The sequence below is a fragment of the Monodelphis domestica genome, chromosome 7 (assembly GCF_027887165.1).
Source record: "Monodelphis domestica isolate mMonDom1 chromosome 7, mMonDom1.pri, whole genome shotgun sequence".
NCBI lineage: Eukaryota > Metazoa > Chordata > Mammalia > Didelphimorphia > Didelphidae > Monodelphis > Monodelphis domestica.
In genome coordinates, this window is record NC_077233.1 from 117,683,144 (window position 1) to 117,699,350 (window position 16,207).

Here is a 16,207-nt window from a genome sequence, read left to right on the forward strand (position 1 = left end):
GGCCAAACCCACTTCTTCCATGAAAGCTTTTTTTTTTTTAAACCCTTACCTTCCATCTTGGAGTCAATACTGTATATTGGCTCCAAGGCAGAAGAGTGGTAAGGGCTAGGCAATGGGGGTCAAGTGACTTGCCCAGGGTCACACAGCTGGGAAGTGTCTGAGGCCAGATTTGAACCTAGGACCTCCCATCTCTAGACATGGCTCTCAATCCACTGAGCCACCCAGCTGCCCCCTTCCAAGAAAGCTTTAATGATTGGCTCTATAGTCTCAGTTTGATCATCCCCTTACATAGTACTTTAACCTTTACAAAATTATATCCTTACAAATCCTATGTGATATATGGTGCTAGTATTATTAAACCAATTCTTCAATAAAGATGCCACACAGATTGATATATTTTATGTTGGTCAAAAAAAGGACTGGAAAACAAATTGCTTGTTCTTTCACTATAAAATGTCCAAGCTACCTTCCTTTCCCCAATCATGTTCCCTTCTACATTTATGGAATCTATATTAGATATCACAAACATTGTTTTGTGTCCATAGGTTTACTTTTATCTGTTGCTGTTAGACCAGTGATTTTTATAAGTATAGGGAAGTGGTGGCAAAGAAAAGCCATTAAAAGAAGGAACAGCCTTTAACTTAGAATTTTTATGTTTTTAATTTTTAATTTTATTTAATTAAATGGTTTAGAATATTTTTCCATGGTTACAAGACTCATGTTCTTTCCCTCCCCTTTCCCCACCCCTTTCCCATATCTGATGCACAGTTCCACTGGGTTTAACATGTGTCATTGATCAAGATCCATTTCCACATTATTAATGTTTGCACTAGGGTGATCTTTTAGAGTCAACATCCCCAATCATATCCCCATCAAACCATGTGATCAAACAGTTATTTTTCTTCTGTGTTTCTTTTCCTACAGTTCTTCCTCTGGATGTGGATAACTTTCTTTATCATATATCCTTCCGAATAGTTCTGGATCATTACATTGCTACTAGTAGAGAAGTCTATTTCATTTGATTCTACCACAGAGTATCCGTCTCTGTTTATAATGTTCTCCTGGTTTTGCTCCTTTCACTCTGCATCAATTCCTGGAGGTCATTCCAGTTCACATGAAATTCCTCCAGTTCATGATTCCTTTGAGCACAATAGTATTCCATCACCAACAGACCCCACAATTTGTTCAGCCATTCCCCAATTGAAGGGCATCCCCTCAATTTCCAATTTTTTGCCAACACAAAGAGAAGAGCTATGAATATTCTTGTACAAATCCTTTTCCTTATTATCTCTTTGGGGTACAAACCCAGCAGTGCTATGGCTGGATCAAAGGGCAGACAGTCTTTTAGCACCCTTTGGGCATAGTTCCAAATTGCCTTCCAGAATGGTTAGATCAATTAACAACTCCACCAGCAATGCATTAATGTCCCAACTTTTCCACACCCCCTTCAGCATTCATTACTTTCCTTTGCTGTCATGTTAGCCAATCTGCTAGGTGTGAGATGATACCTCAGAGTTGTTTTGATTTGCATTTCTCTGATTATAAAAGATTTAGACCATTTTTTCATGTGCTTATTAATAGTTTTGATTTCTTTATCTGAAAATTGCCTATTCATGTCCCTTGCCCATTGATCAATTGGGGAATGGCTTGATGTTTTGTACAATTGATTTAGCTCTATATAAATTTGAGTAATTAGACCTTTGTCAGGTTTTTGTTATGAAGATTGTTTCCCAATTTGTTGTTTCCCTTCTAATTTTGGTTGCATTGGTTTTGTTTGTGCAAAAACTTTTTAATTTAATATAATCAAAATTATTTATTTTGCATTTTGTAATGTTTTTCTAACTCTTGCTTGAACTTAAAATCTTTCCTTTCCCAAAGATTTGACAAGTATACTATTCTGTGTTCACCTAATTTTCTTATTATTTCCTTCTTTATGTTCAAGTCATTCACCCATTCTGAGTTTATCTTGGTGTAGGGTGTGAGTTGTTGATCTAAACTAATCTCTCCCATACTGTTTTCCAATTTTCCCAGCAGTTTTTGTCAAATAGTGGATTTTTGTCCCAAAAGCTGGGATCTTTGAGTTTATCATAGACTGTCTTACTGAGATCACTTACCCCAAGTCTATTCCACTGATCCTCCCTTCTGTCTCTTAGCCAGTACCATATAGTTTTGATGATCACTGCTTTATAGATAGTACAGTTTAAGATCTGGTATTGCTAGGCCACTTTCCTTCACATTTTTTTTATCATTATTTCACTTGATATTCTTGATCTTTTGTTCTTCCAAATAAACTTTGTTATTGTTTTTTCTAATTCTGTAAAAACGTTTTTGGTACTTTGATGGGTATGGCACCAAATAAGTAAATTAGTTTGGGTAGGATTGCCATTTTTATTATGTTAGCTCATCTTACGCATGAGCAATTAATGTTTTTTCAATTATTTAGATCTAGTTTTAATTGTGTGGAGAGAGTTTTGTAGTTGTGTTCATATAGTTCCTGTATTTGTCTTGGCAGATAGATTACTAAGTATTTTAGATTGTCTATGGTAATTTTAAAGGGACTTTCTCTTTCTAACTCTTGCTGCTGGGATGAGTTGGGAGTATATAGAAATGCTGATGATTTATGTTGGTTTATTTTGTATCCTGCAACTTTGCTAAAGTTTCTGATTATTTTCACTAGCTTTTTAGTTGATTCTCTAGGATTCTTTAAGTTAGACTATCATATCATCCTCATTACCTATTTTAATACCTTCAATTTCTTTTTCTTCTCTAATTGCTACAGCTAGTGTTTCTAGTACAATGTTAAATAATAAACTTGATAATGGGCATCCTTGTTTCACTCCTGACCTTATTGGGAAGGTGTCTAGTTTATTCCCATTGCAGATGATGCTTGCTGATGGTTTTAAATATATATTATTTATTAATTTACAATTTTAAAAGCTGACCAGTACACAAAAAGATTAAATGAAATATCTATAATTACATATCAACAAGTGTTAGAGGTAGGACTGGAACCTCTGCCTTCTTTATTCTAAAACCAGCTCTCTATCCACTATACCAAGAAACCTCTCATTTCTCCTTTTACATTTTAACACACTAAGGGTTAGTGAGATTAAGGAAGTTGTCAATAGTTAAGTTACTCATAATTATCATAAGTCAAAATTTAATCTTGGATCTTCTAATTCCATGGTTATGCTTTTCCACTATATCTCAAAACATCACTTCTCAGCATCAGAGTGACCTTGCTCTTTTATTGAGTTTTTGAGAAATTTGTCTTTCTCTTTTTTCTTTTAAATCCATTCTCACTGAGAATGAAGTATTTTTCAAAGGATTTTGAAGATCTCTGTGGTTCATTCTTGCCTTTTCATTTCTCCCAAGAAAGTACTGCTTGTCCTTTTGAGATATCTTGTTGAGTTCTCACAGATCAGAAATATGTGTGTGTATGTTGTAAAATTGAGATTTGAACTCTGGACTTCAATCCCCACAAGCCCTTGCTCCACTTCCCCAAAATGCTTTGTAATCTCAAGGAATTCTGAGGTGGGTGAGATCCAGAAGGTATTTAAGCTGATTTGCAAGGGCTTTTGGGCTCTCTGTCTCTCTCTTTTGGGTCTTCCATTTTGGAGCAGATGTGGCTCTTTCCATAATGTAGGTGAGGTCTTGTCTAGGCCTCCCTGGCCTAGGCACATTTTCCTTATCCTGTATTTTCTTTTAATCCTTAACTTTTAATAAACCTCATAAAATATAATACTCCTTGCAGAGAGAAACTAATTTCTACCTGCCTCAGTCTCCCCATATTCCTAAATTTTAATTGTTACAATGTGTGTACATGAAGTACAGAACTAGTTATCCACTTCTAGATACCTCAGACTTTGTTTCTCTTTTCTCTGAAGGAAGACTCTTGAACTGTGATAAGAATAGTTTGTTATGGACACTTTTAGAAGTCTGTGGACTTGTCATGGAATAATATTTTTAAATAATTGAAGGAAATGCTAAAAATAAACTAAGATTCCCTCCCACACTAAGTTTAAACTCCTTGCTCCTTGAAATCTATCCCTTTACCACTTAGGGGTCTATGATTTATAAATTAAGATTCCCATTGGTAGATATTACATAGAAGGCATATGCCATGCATTTCACAAACTTTAAAGTGCTATGTAAATTATTATTGTTAAAAATGTGAGGAAGGTCATTTTGTAGTCTAGAATTCCTTATCTGGTTTTTGTTTACCCATAGGTTGTCTTTCCCATAGCCATGTCCTTTGCCTCCTGTCTGCTCCCTCCTTTCCATACCCTGCTGCTTTTTTCAAATGCCCCATATTTCTAATCTCCTAACTTGGAAACTTTTAAACTAGAAACTTCAAGATTCTTTGATGATCCACACCTCAGTACCTGTGCCTTCAGAGTGGACAAATAAAGAGATGCACTCAAGTAGGATCCTTTCCCTCCCTATAAAACACTTGAGCTACTCATATATAAGGAGTAAAGATGGCCCTAAGAGCTCTATAGAAATGAAAATGGCCTCTAAAGGTGCCAATATTTGCAGCAGCCTTTTATAAGATCACAGTGAATTCCTTCCTCCTTCAGATTCTCTTCACCTGTGCTAGCTAATAATTCTAAAGCTCAGGGCCTTTCCTGACTCTTCCTTGCTTTGGAGGAATCAGTTCTGACCCAAGTGTAGGTAATCTATAGCTTGCCCTGTCTGAATGAGCTGCTGCCTCAGTGTGGGAGATGGATCACTAATACTCCTTCATCATTGGCTCTGTCACCTCCTTTATGCCCTCTTGATTGTCTCCACTTGAGCCACACATAAACTTTTTCTTAAAAGAGCCAAATAACAAGATACATTGTTTTTAGTAATGAAGGTCTTAACCAAATTCCATTCCTGACCCACTTCTAATTCCACTCCAATTATTTCTATATGTGACACTCTCCTAAGACCTATGAGGATTCCAGTACACAATTTGTATTCAAATAGAGTTTTTCTGCTATGATTCTGAAACTACTTGTTGAGATGTTAAACTATTTAAGGGCGCTATCCTTTTTCTTAAACATTGTTGCTGGGTCACCATCTTTTACCAAATATGCTGGCCTGTCTGAATCAGATGCAATTTTAAGTGATTTTGCATATGTGACCACTTAGATCAGTCAGTTTCAACATGTCATTTTCTACAGCAGTCTTTTAATCAGAACTGCTATGCTATATTTGATTAATTCTCAGGTTTATTCTAGGCTAAACTTCATTCATGTAAAAAATTCAACATGTTATTTTCAGAGTTGTAGCACTAATCTGTATTTTCTTTTGAGCTCCTTTTTCTTTTTTTTTTTAAATGCTTCAGTCACAATTTATTCTTTCTTATTTTCTTAGGGGAAGGGGATGTTTAACTCCTCTCCCAAACATACCTCTCTCTGGGAAAAAAAAGAAAAATATTATCCTTGTAACAAATAAGTTAAGCAAAAGAAATTCACATATTTGCCTTTTCCAAAAAGTGCTATAAGCGGAGGTGTTTGTCGTAAGCATTTTTTCCTGTATGTGGATCAGTAAAAGGATATTAATATAATTGCAAGGTTCTCTCAGTAGCTGTAAAAAAATATCAAAATGATAATATTATAATCCCAAGTTATACATTAAGGGATACATTTCCCCCCAAGACACTAATGCATAACATATAATAGTAATAATAGGTAGTGGAAAATGTGTACTCTGGGAAGAATATAACCATTTAAAATAATGTATAAAAGGAAATCTATGCACTAGTGTTGCCAAAATACATTTTATCACAACTAAAACTAATTTTCTGCACTTGCAAATACAATTAAAAATCTCAAATAAATTCCAAGCACTAAACTTAAGATAAAGATTCCTAATTTCTAGTTCATGTAATAACATGGGTGACAATGCAAGAATTAATTAAGCTAGAATATTTGTTTTGTAATTTTGAGATAGAGTAGAATCTCTTTTAATTCTGGGTATTGGGGAATAAGAACAAGATCCAACTTAATTGGGCTTTTTTACTTTATATAATTGTGTGTTTGGAGGGACATGATTTGACCCATAAAATAACTGAAACTAGGCAGGTACTAGGGTAATGCAAAAATAGCATCGCCTGTTCTTGGAGTTTCAAGATTTCCCTTTCATAAGATTCATTTAGTCATGGAAGGAGCCTAAAGCAGCTTCTTACACAACACTGTTATTTCATAAATGAGGAAACTGAGGCCAATGATGTCAAAAGTTATATAGGTAATAAGTAATAGAGCTAGGCTATGAAGACAAGTCTTATGGCTTCTAATATGGCGTTCTTTCCACCATACAAACTTACTAGTTAAATCAGTACATAATGTTATATCTCAAGCACATTTTTCTCATCTTCAAAATAGTAATGAAGAGTTGTCAGGAAAATATTTTATAAAACTTGAAATGTTCTGGATATGAGAGTTTTCATTGTTGTATAATAGCAAGTGAGAAGACTTGTTAAGATAGAAACTCCATTGGATAATTTTTTAAAATACATTTAAACTGAATAATCATCAAAAATAATAATAGTTAGCATTTATATAGTGCCTTAAGATTTGCAATATACTTTCCATGTTATTTTTATTTATTCTCACAATAATCATGGAAGGTAGGAGCTATAATTATCCCCATTTCACAAATGAGGTAACTGAGACATACAGAAGTTAAGTGACTTACCTATGGTTACATAGCTATTAAGTGTCTGAGGCTAGACTTGAATCAAATTTCCCAACAGTGTTTACTGTCCTATACACTGCACTATTTAGCTATTCTAGTCAAATAAATATACAAATAAACCTATAAAACCAGTAGTAATTTTCCCCTAGACTCCTGGCCTTGGACAAGGTAAAAAATGAAACAAACAACAAAATTAGCAAGTACCAAACAAGTAAAAAAATACTTTTGTTTCATGCCCCCTTCTAGTTTTCACTAAAGTTCTTTCACTCTTGGTTCTTCCTAACCTCCCTACCTCCTTCCTTCTTTCTTTCTTTAACTCCTTATATATAGTCCTAGTTTATATGTTTATGGTATTAGCTTTGCTAATTTCATTGCACATCCATTACTGTAGATCATTCCATATGTTATTTTTGTTACTATTTATTTTTATATATAACATAAAATGTAGCATACTAATATAATATATGACTTGTTATAAATATTAATAAATTATAATAAATATGCTTATACAAGAGAAACAAATTCTTATATTAATTATGTCCAAAAATCTGTCTCATCCTTTTTTTTTCCTCTCCTAACCATCGATCCCCTCTCCCAAAGAAGGCAGATAATATATTATTTGTACATATATTATTATATAACACATTTCCCTGTTCATCAAGCTACATTGTTTATAGTAGAGAAAATTTCATACAGGAAATAAAGTTTAAAAATTGTATTTCAATCTGCATTTGAACTCCATTTGTTCCTTCTATGGCAATGAACATTCTTTTTCTTCATGAGTCCCTTAGAGCTGTTATGGATCCTTGTATTGATGATAATTTTTAAGTCATTCATGGTTGATCATTATACATTATTGTTGTTACTCTGAACAATATTTTCCTGATTCTGTTCACTTCACTTTACATCACTTCATGAAAGTCTTTCTAGGTTTTTTGTGATCTTGTTTGGCATTTCTTATGGCACAATAATATTCCATTATTATCATATACCACAATTTGTTCAGCCATTCCCCAACTGATGGATATCCCTTCAGTTTCCAGTTCTTTGCCACCACAAAAAGAACTGCTATAAAGAATTTAGAACATATAATTTCTTTTCCTTTTTCCTTGATCACTTTTGACAATAAACTTAATAGTGTTCTTGAATGCTCCATATTTTTAATTTGTTATAATGAAATGTTGCCTGAATGTGGTATAATTTATTTAGCAAGCCTCCAATTGTTATGCATAGAGATGGTTTCTGATTTTTTACTATTCCAAGTAAAGCATGATTTACTTGAAAGAAGAAGAGATTTAATGTTAGAGGATCTGATTTTAAATTTTTGTTCTTACACTTAGTAATTGTATGGCTGTGGGCAAATCACTTAACCTCTCTGGAGTTCATTTTCTTCAACTGTAAAATTAGGGGTATTGGACTACATAATGATTAAGGTCATTTCTAGATTGAAATGAATGATCCTGTTATGTTTGGAGGATAGGCAACTACTAGATTGGAAAGTCTGATGATTTTTATGACTCATTATATATTGCCTTAATGATTTGCAAAATAATTACATTCACACCCTGAAATTCCACTCACATTGTTTTAACATTCTTGTTTTTACACTGTGGAGCCACTATTATACAACAACTTTAGTCACTATGAGACTTAAACAAAGAATATTTTATATTCAGTTGGAGGACAAATCTAAGAGTATGAAGTTTAAGGAATTTCTAATAGCATCCCTTCCTTCCCCCCACCCCCAACCTCTGCATGAATATCACCTATATCTATGCATGGGTAAAAGTTTATACTTCGAATAGTGATGTAATCTTATGTCAGAGGCTCCCTTCTGGCCCAATGAGCCTCATTATATTTTGGAAGCCATCTCACTTTTCTAGCTTATTGTTCACACTTAGTTGATGTGGATATGATATCTGCACTCTCAAATGTAGTCACCTTTATCATCAAATAGCTTCACAAAGCTTAAAATACAAATACATTCATTAGGCATTAAGGGAAACAAATAAACCTGATGCCTATACCAATAAAAATTAACATTCCCCACCAGCACAGTGGAAGTATTTCAGTCATTTCCAGAATAACCAAGACAAAGTTGTATCAGGATGTTGCTCTTCCTCCTATTCTGCCCCCTCTCTTCTGATGCCACTGTTTTCTGCAGCCCTCATCTTGTACCACAAATTCTTTTAATTCACTTTCATAGTTCTCTGTTACTCCACTTTCTGTAGCATTGAGGAAAAAGCACCAAGCATCATCTCTGTAGGGGTTTCCCACCCCACCATCTCCCAATTTACTGCAGACCCAAAGCCACAAATACAAGGCCCAGCTGTGGTTAAGGAACAATCTCCCATTTTACCTTACAAATAGACTGTACTTCCCAATTTCCTGTTAGCATACACTGGCTTGGGACAGTTTAATTACATCTCTATTGCAACAGGTTAATCTTCCTCTGCCACAAGTCTCCTCCCACTCTGGTGCATCCTCTATTCCCTAGCCAAAGTGATCTTCCTAAAGGGCAAGTCTTGCCATGGCCCTCTCCTGGTAAATAAATTCTTGTGGCTCCTTATCACCTCCAAGATCAAATAGAAAATCTTCTGTTTAGTTATCAAAGCGCTTTATAACCTGATTTCCACTACCAACTTTTCAGTCTTCTCATACCTCATTCCCTACATACCAGTCATGTACTCTGTAATCGAATAACACTGACTTTCTTGCTATTCCTCAAGCAAAACAATCCATCTCCAAAGGTGCATTTTCCCTGTTTATCTCCCATACCTGAAATTCTCTCCCTTCTCCTCTCCATGTCTTGGCTACCTTCAAGTACCAGCTAAATCCCATCTTCTACAGGAAGACTTTCCTGATCCTCATTAATTCATTTTTTGCCCTTTTATCATTTTGTAAATAATATAGTATAATATGTAACATAATAACACAATACATGCAATTTGTTAGAAATATGGAATAAATTATAAAAATGAGCTTATCCAAGAGAAACAAATGATCACATTAGCTGTGTCTAAAAATCCATGTCTCATTAATCATCTCCATTAATTCTAATACCATTCTTCTTATTTCCAATTTATTTTACATATCATATTTCTACCTAATTGTTTGTACATCATCTCCCTCATTAGACTGTGAGCTCCTGAAAAGGAAGATTTGTCTTTTTCCTTTCTTTGTATCCCCTAGCATTTAGCATAATGCCTGACCCATGATAAGCACTTGAAGAGAATTGACTGTAACTCTCCCCAAGGGCTCCCTGACAACCTTCTGGGGTTAGAGGAAATCTATTTTGCTTTTGGATAATTCTAACAATTAAGAAGTTCTCATTTACACTCAAATTATATTTATCTCATTTTGCCCTTCGTCTTTGCTTCTTGTCTTTCCCTCCCTCTGGAGAAAAATAGAAATATGTTCCTCTCCCTCATGATAATACTTTAAATACTTGAAGATACCTATAATGTCCTCCCTGTCCTTTCCCCCCCCCCTCTTTTTCAGGTTAAATGCCATAGTTCCTTTAATCAGTTCTATTAGACCATGAACTAGATGCCTGAATCTTTTTTTTTTTCCACTTAAAAAGTAATGCTTTATTGAGAGAGAAAGAAATGTGGGAGCACTGCCTCAAGTAATTGACCTAAAACAACTCACCAAAAATTCACAGAAAAATCCCTTAGTTATAGAAGAATCCTGATTTAATCAATCCTTCCTGAAGAGATTATACCATTTTTACAATGGTTGGAGATAGAATGGAGACAATGGCTTTACAATGGACACATTCAAGCAAATTGACATCTTCAAGAAATTGGACATTCAAGCAAATTACTATTTTAAAGAAATGGTCAAAGGTGGAGACAAAGGTTTTAATCCAGAAATAAAGATGCCTGAACCATTATTCATGGGGATAGCATGATGCTTTCTTCCAAAATCTTAATACAACTTTATTCTCCTTTTTTTTACTTCTTTTTTCCAAAATTCAAAACTTATCATTAAATAAATTAAACATTAACATATACATGAAAGAAGATTTTACATAGAACTATAAATCTGTATTACATATACTTTTTGGGCTTTTGTCATCCCTAATTCATCAATGTTATTCAAATTAGGGAAAACAAAAAAAGAAGGAAAAGATTTGTAGTGTACCTCTTTCAATGCTTTTCCTATTGGCAGATATGGGTAGACTGAGCAGTTCATAAATGGGCCAATTTGTGTGACAGTCTATTATTAGGAGATAAGACTAGTACCCTGATGACACACCATCTCTTATCAAAATTCACTTTCTGAGAAACATTGCCATGAATTCCCTTTTATTCTTTACCTCAAACTGGAGGAGAGAAGATTTGAGACCAAAAGACATGACAACTGCATTGAAGTTTTTGTAGTGTTGTCATGTGGTAGGGGGTTTAGACTTTAAAATTTAGGGGGGAAACTGATAGAGGTAGAAATTAGTTTCTCTCTGCAAGGAATATTATATTTTTAGAGGTTTATTAAAGGTTAAGGATTAAAGAAAATACAGAATAAGAAAACATGTGTCTAGGCCTTTGGCCTAGACAACCTCACCTACATTATGAAAAGAGCCACATCTGCTTGCAAGCAGAAACAGGAAAGAAAAAAGAGCCTTTTTACAACCAGATTAAATACCCCATCTCGCTTTTGGCCCAGGTGAGATTACAAGGCATTCTGGGAAAGTGGAGCAAGGACTTCTGGGGATCGAAGTCCTGGATTCAAGTCTCCATTTTTTATAACTTATATTTTGTTTCAGAGGATAGACTGAATATCAGCAGGTAGAAGTTGCAAAAAAAAAAATAAAATTTTGATAAAAATGAAAAATTTCTATTAGAGCTGTCCAAATGGAATGGGTTTTCTTAAGAGGTAGTGGGTTTCTGCTCAAAAATACTGAATGACTACATAATCGCATATATTATGAAGGAGGTTTTTAGTTAGAGACAAATTAAACTAAATATCCTCTGAATTCCATTCTAATTCTAAGAATCTGTTCTTAAGTTTCCTATAATATTCCCTACCCAAAACATACTCATTGCCAGCTCAACCTATTTTGCTCTGGGTCTCATTGTGTATTCTAGCTGCACGGTGACCTCCTACCCAGCAAGTGCTAGAATTTTGCCCTGAACCTACTTCTTTTAAAACTGACTCATAGGAGCTGATAACATCATTTACACTAAGGTATTAATGAATAATAATGACAATTATTCTGGTCATGGGACACCTGACCCTTTAGATTTTTAATATCTCTAAAAACAAAAGAATAAATCTGAAATGATAAAATTTCAGGGAAAATCCAGAGGAAGATATATTTCAGCAAAAGACCCCTAAAAATAAGTCCTGTGAAAGCTTGTCTATTCTAATTGTTCACAAAATCATCCTGCTATTATTATCCATTCAACCTCTTATTATTTCAATGTGAAATCACTAAAAATATGAAAAGTTCTATTAAATAAACACAAAAACCCAGAAACAAACCCTGTATTCATAGAGTAATACATCTAACATTCAAAATGGTGAAATCTTGAAAATCATTTTCAAATGCAGAATTAAAAGTATGTCTGGGAAAGTACTTTGATTAGGTAAAGCCAACAAAGATATACGCAAGGGAAAGGAGGTTTTAATGTTCTTCAGGAGTACTCTGGGAATCTCCTTGTCTAATAAATAAAGAAGTCTCACAGATGTGCATTTAGATTTTCAGGAAGCCTTTGGCAAAATTTCATATTGAAGATTAATAGTGAAATGAAAACTTACCAAAATGGCAAAATGAAAGTGAAGTAAGAAGCTAGATAGAAAATGGTTTTCACATTGGGATATAAGACATAAATAGAATCTTCAATTTTGGAATGGAACTATAAGCAAATATCAAAATCATTTTTATGTGGAAAACAGAAAAATCTTTTTTCTGAATACTTTGAAGACATCAATTTCATAGAAAACAGAATGTATTCTCCTTCTGCAGGGTGAGAGCTGTTTTGGTTTTTATCTGTATATCATATACAACTTGAAATCACTAAAAATATGAAAAAAGTCCTATTACATAAACACAAAACCCCAGAAACAACCCCTGTATTCATAGAATAATATATTTAACATCCCAAATGGTAAAATCTTGAAAATCTTTTTCAAATGCAGAATTAAAAGAATGTCTGAGAAAGTACTTTGATTAGGTAACAACTAGAGCAGGATCTTATACGTGGTAAAAGGTGCACAGTATCTGGCACTTAATAAATATTTGTTGCATTGAACTAAAAATAAAAACATTAAAAGAAAAAAGAATAATAAGCCATTTTAAACAAAATCCTGAATGAAAGCTACATCTATAAAAGGATCACTATATCATACAAAGATATTCCTAGCTTGACAACTCCTCCCATTGAGGAAATGGACAGTCATTATTGACTTAGTTGATAAATCTTAGGATGTTGTTTCAGATAGAGAAATTCAATGATTTGCCTAGCCAGAGTCACAGAACTAATTGAAAAGAAAGATTTGGATTCTGGTCCTCCTGACTTTAAGCCTACCACTCTAAGAACTCTATTCCCCTAAAACTGTGGTTTTCTTTCTACATGGAGATTAGAAACATATAATTTACTTGTTTTTGTATTGCACATATGCATATTTATTCCTTCTATGAACAAAGCTGATTCTTATTTAAATCAATACATTATTTGAAACTTGTAAATCCTCCACAGTGATTAATGAAATCACAGAAATCAATGAAATGATGAAAAGTATAAGTTGTTTTGTCAAAAGACACTAAACAGACATAGATTTCTTTTTTCTTCTCTCCAAATATTAGGGCCAGGTAGGGTCAGAGAGAGCCTTTGAATAAGAACAAGGAAAATAAATCAAGGTCTTGGTATACATTAAGGTAAAATGTTAATTTTCAATGTAATTCAACAATTTAAAGTTGTTGGACTCTCCCATTTGCTAACATCATGAAGTCTTTGGCAGTGTAATAATGCTCTGATACCTTTTCTCTTGTAGTAATCTCATGCTGATCCCTGCCTCAGGCAAAGCATTTCTGCTGATTGGGTGAATCAGGGCTTGATGGACCTGGTTCTTGCCATAACTTGAGGAGTAAAGGCAAATCATGTCTTGAATCTAGAAGTTTCCCCTTCTTTACTCTTTTGGGTCACACACTGGGGGAACTAACTAACTTAAATAAACTGCCTACCTACACCTTTCTTTTGATAACATAGCTAATATAGCTAGCTAGCTTTTTAAAGGAGACCTCAAATGAGTCAATGTTTGGTCCTCAAATTACTAGCTGACCTCTAATTTAGACAGGCAAACACGTTCATATTTAAAGGAATTACAGTTCATTTTACATATTAACACCCTGTTCCCCCCTCCTCTGTGATTTTGTCAAATTGTCTGAGATGGGGGGATAAATTAATCAGGGTTATACTGAACAACTACACACACACATAACAATAATCTATTATCTTACTTTGATTCTTTTTCCATCATTTCCTCAATCTCTAAAATGTACAACAGTCAACTGGACAAAACATATGAAAATTATGACTTTGTTATCATTGAACAAAATGAAAAATGCAAAAGATTCACCTATATGTCTTTGAAGACAAGAAAAAATGAAAGTAGATATTTAATATTTAGCTTTTTACTGTTAAGCTTTTAACCTCACTAAATACCCAGTTCTTATTCAGACAAAAGTGTATGTAGAAGAAAAATTCATTACTTTTCATTTATGGAATGAATCTTTTAAAGACAAATTAATGAATGATCTAAATACAATCTGCTGCGACATACAGAAAGAGGAAAAAAAAAACAGATAGCCAATCAAAGGTTTGGAGTTCTGTCCTCCTTTTGAAAATATGTCTGTGATCTATTTTCTTCATACAATTTATTACATTCAGGAAGCAAAACTCCACAGTCAAAATGAATTAAGTGAATAAAGTTTAGATAACAGTTTTTGATTTATCATGTAAAGCAATAATAACTTAACTTTTGATGTACCCTGGAGAATAAACCTATTCAATTTGGTCTAGGATAAAAAGAAAATAAGTACTGCTCTTAATAAGATTAATAAAAGGGACTTCAATCTTTGCTCAATCATCACCAGATTCTACATTTTGAGAGGTTAAAGGTGACTTATTTGACTTTGACTTTAGAAATTAGTAGGCTATAAAAGAATCCAGTTTAGTGGATTCATGTTATTCAAACAAGTCCAAAAGAACTTCAGATTGAAATAATATTATTTCTTCTTTTTCTGAAAAAGAGAACAAACTTTCAAAATAAGAAGTAAAAATTTCTTCCTTTAGATTTCCAGTTAAGATGGCAATAGGTAAGGCCACAGAGGAACCCAGCTTTCCCACAAATATTCCGGCAATGACCAAAGAAGGAACTAAATCAAATAATGATAAACTCCAAGAGAAACAAACATCAGTAAACTTTTTCCTTCAGATTAAGACTCCCCGAAAAAATTATGCAAGAGCATTGGAAGAGCCATTGTGCCAGAAAAACAAACAAACTAGTAAAAGCTAAGGTAAACAGATCAGTAATCCACAATGGTAGAAGAACTAGAGACATCCCAGAGCAGGAATTTCTAACCACAGAGATCTGACTGAAGAAACTGCAGCCATCAAACATTCTGAAATGTACAATTACTCCCTCAACACTGATGAAGTGGAAGCCAGTGGTAGGAACCATACCCCTGAGGTCATATAAGACCTAATCACCCCATTTAAAGGTATGGCAGAGCCTAGCTCATAAATCACCTAACTAATGGTGCCTTGTCAATATTGTCCAAAAGAATGCATGAGAGACTATCAAATACCTTGTTCTCTTGATGTACTAGTCTTATAAAAATGGCAGAAAAACTCAAACCAGGAACTGAAGTCAGAGATATGAACAGACATAAAAAGATATCAATGGCTATAAAGAAATATTACAGGTTGAGCCCAAAGGTTAAAAACAGAGGGAGAATGCATTTCTCTAAGAACTGCAGGGACAAGCTCTCCTTAAAGGCTCTCTTCCAATAAGATGTTTCCAATAACCAATTCAATTCAATAAGCATTATAGAAATGCAAATTTCAAAATCTATAAGATTCTTTGAAATAATATGACAACAAATAACTTTTTGTAATGGTCCTTTTATTAGTGATATCAAATTAGTTGTAAAATAATTTGGCACATGTTCACCAAAGGTATTTTTCCAAGTGCAGAATTCAAATCCAAGAGGATTACTGTATAGAAATCAGTGGCCTTTAGATGTTCCTGTTGGTGTATAACAATGTACTTATTTACATCAAGGCCCTAGATATTGGCAGTTCCCTAAATGAGATCCATAGTCACTCTGAAGTGTTTGGCCTAACCATTCCACACAGGATGAAGAATGCCTATTGTTGAAATTATGATGTGTAATAGAATAGAAAAATTTGCAAATGTCCTCTATTACTACACATATTTCAGATCAATATTACAAATAGACAACAAGTTGTGTGCTGAAATAAACAAAATAAGAGAAAGTTAGAAAACAATTCCCTTA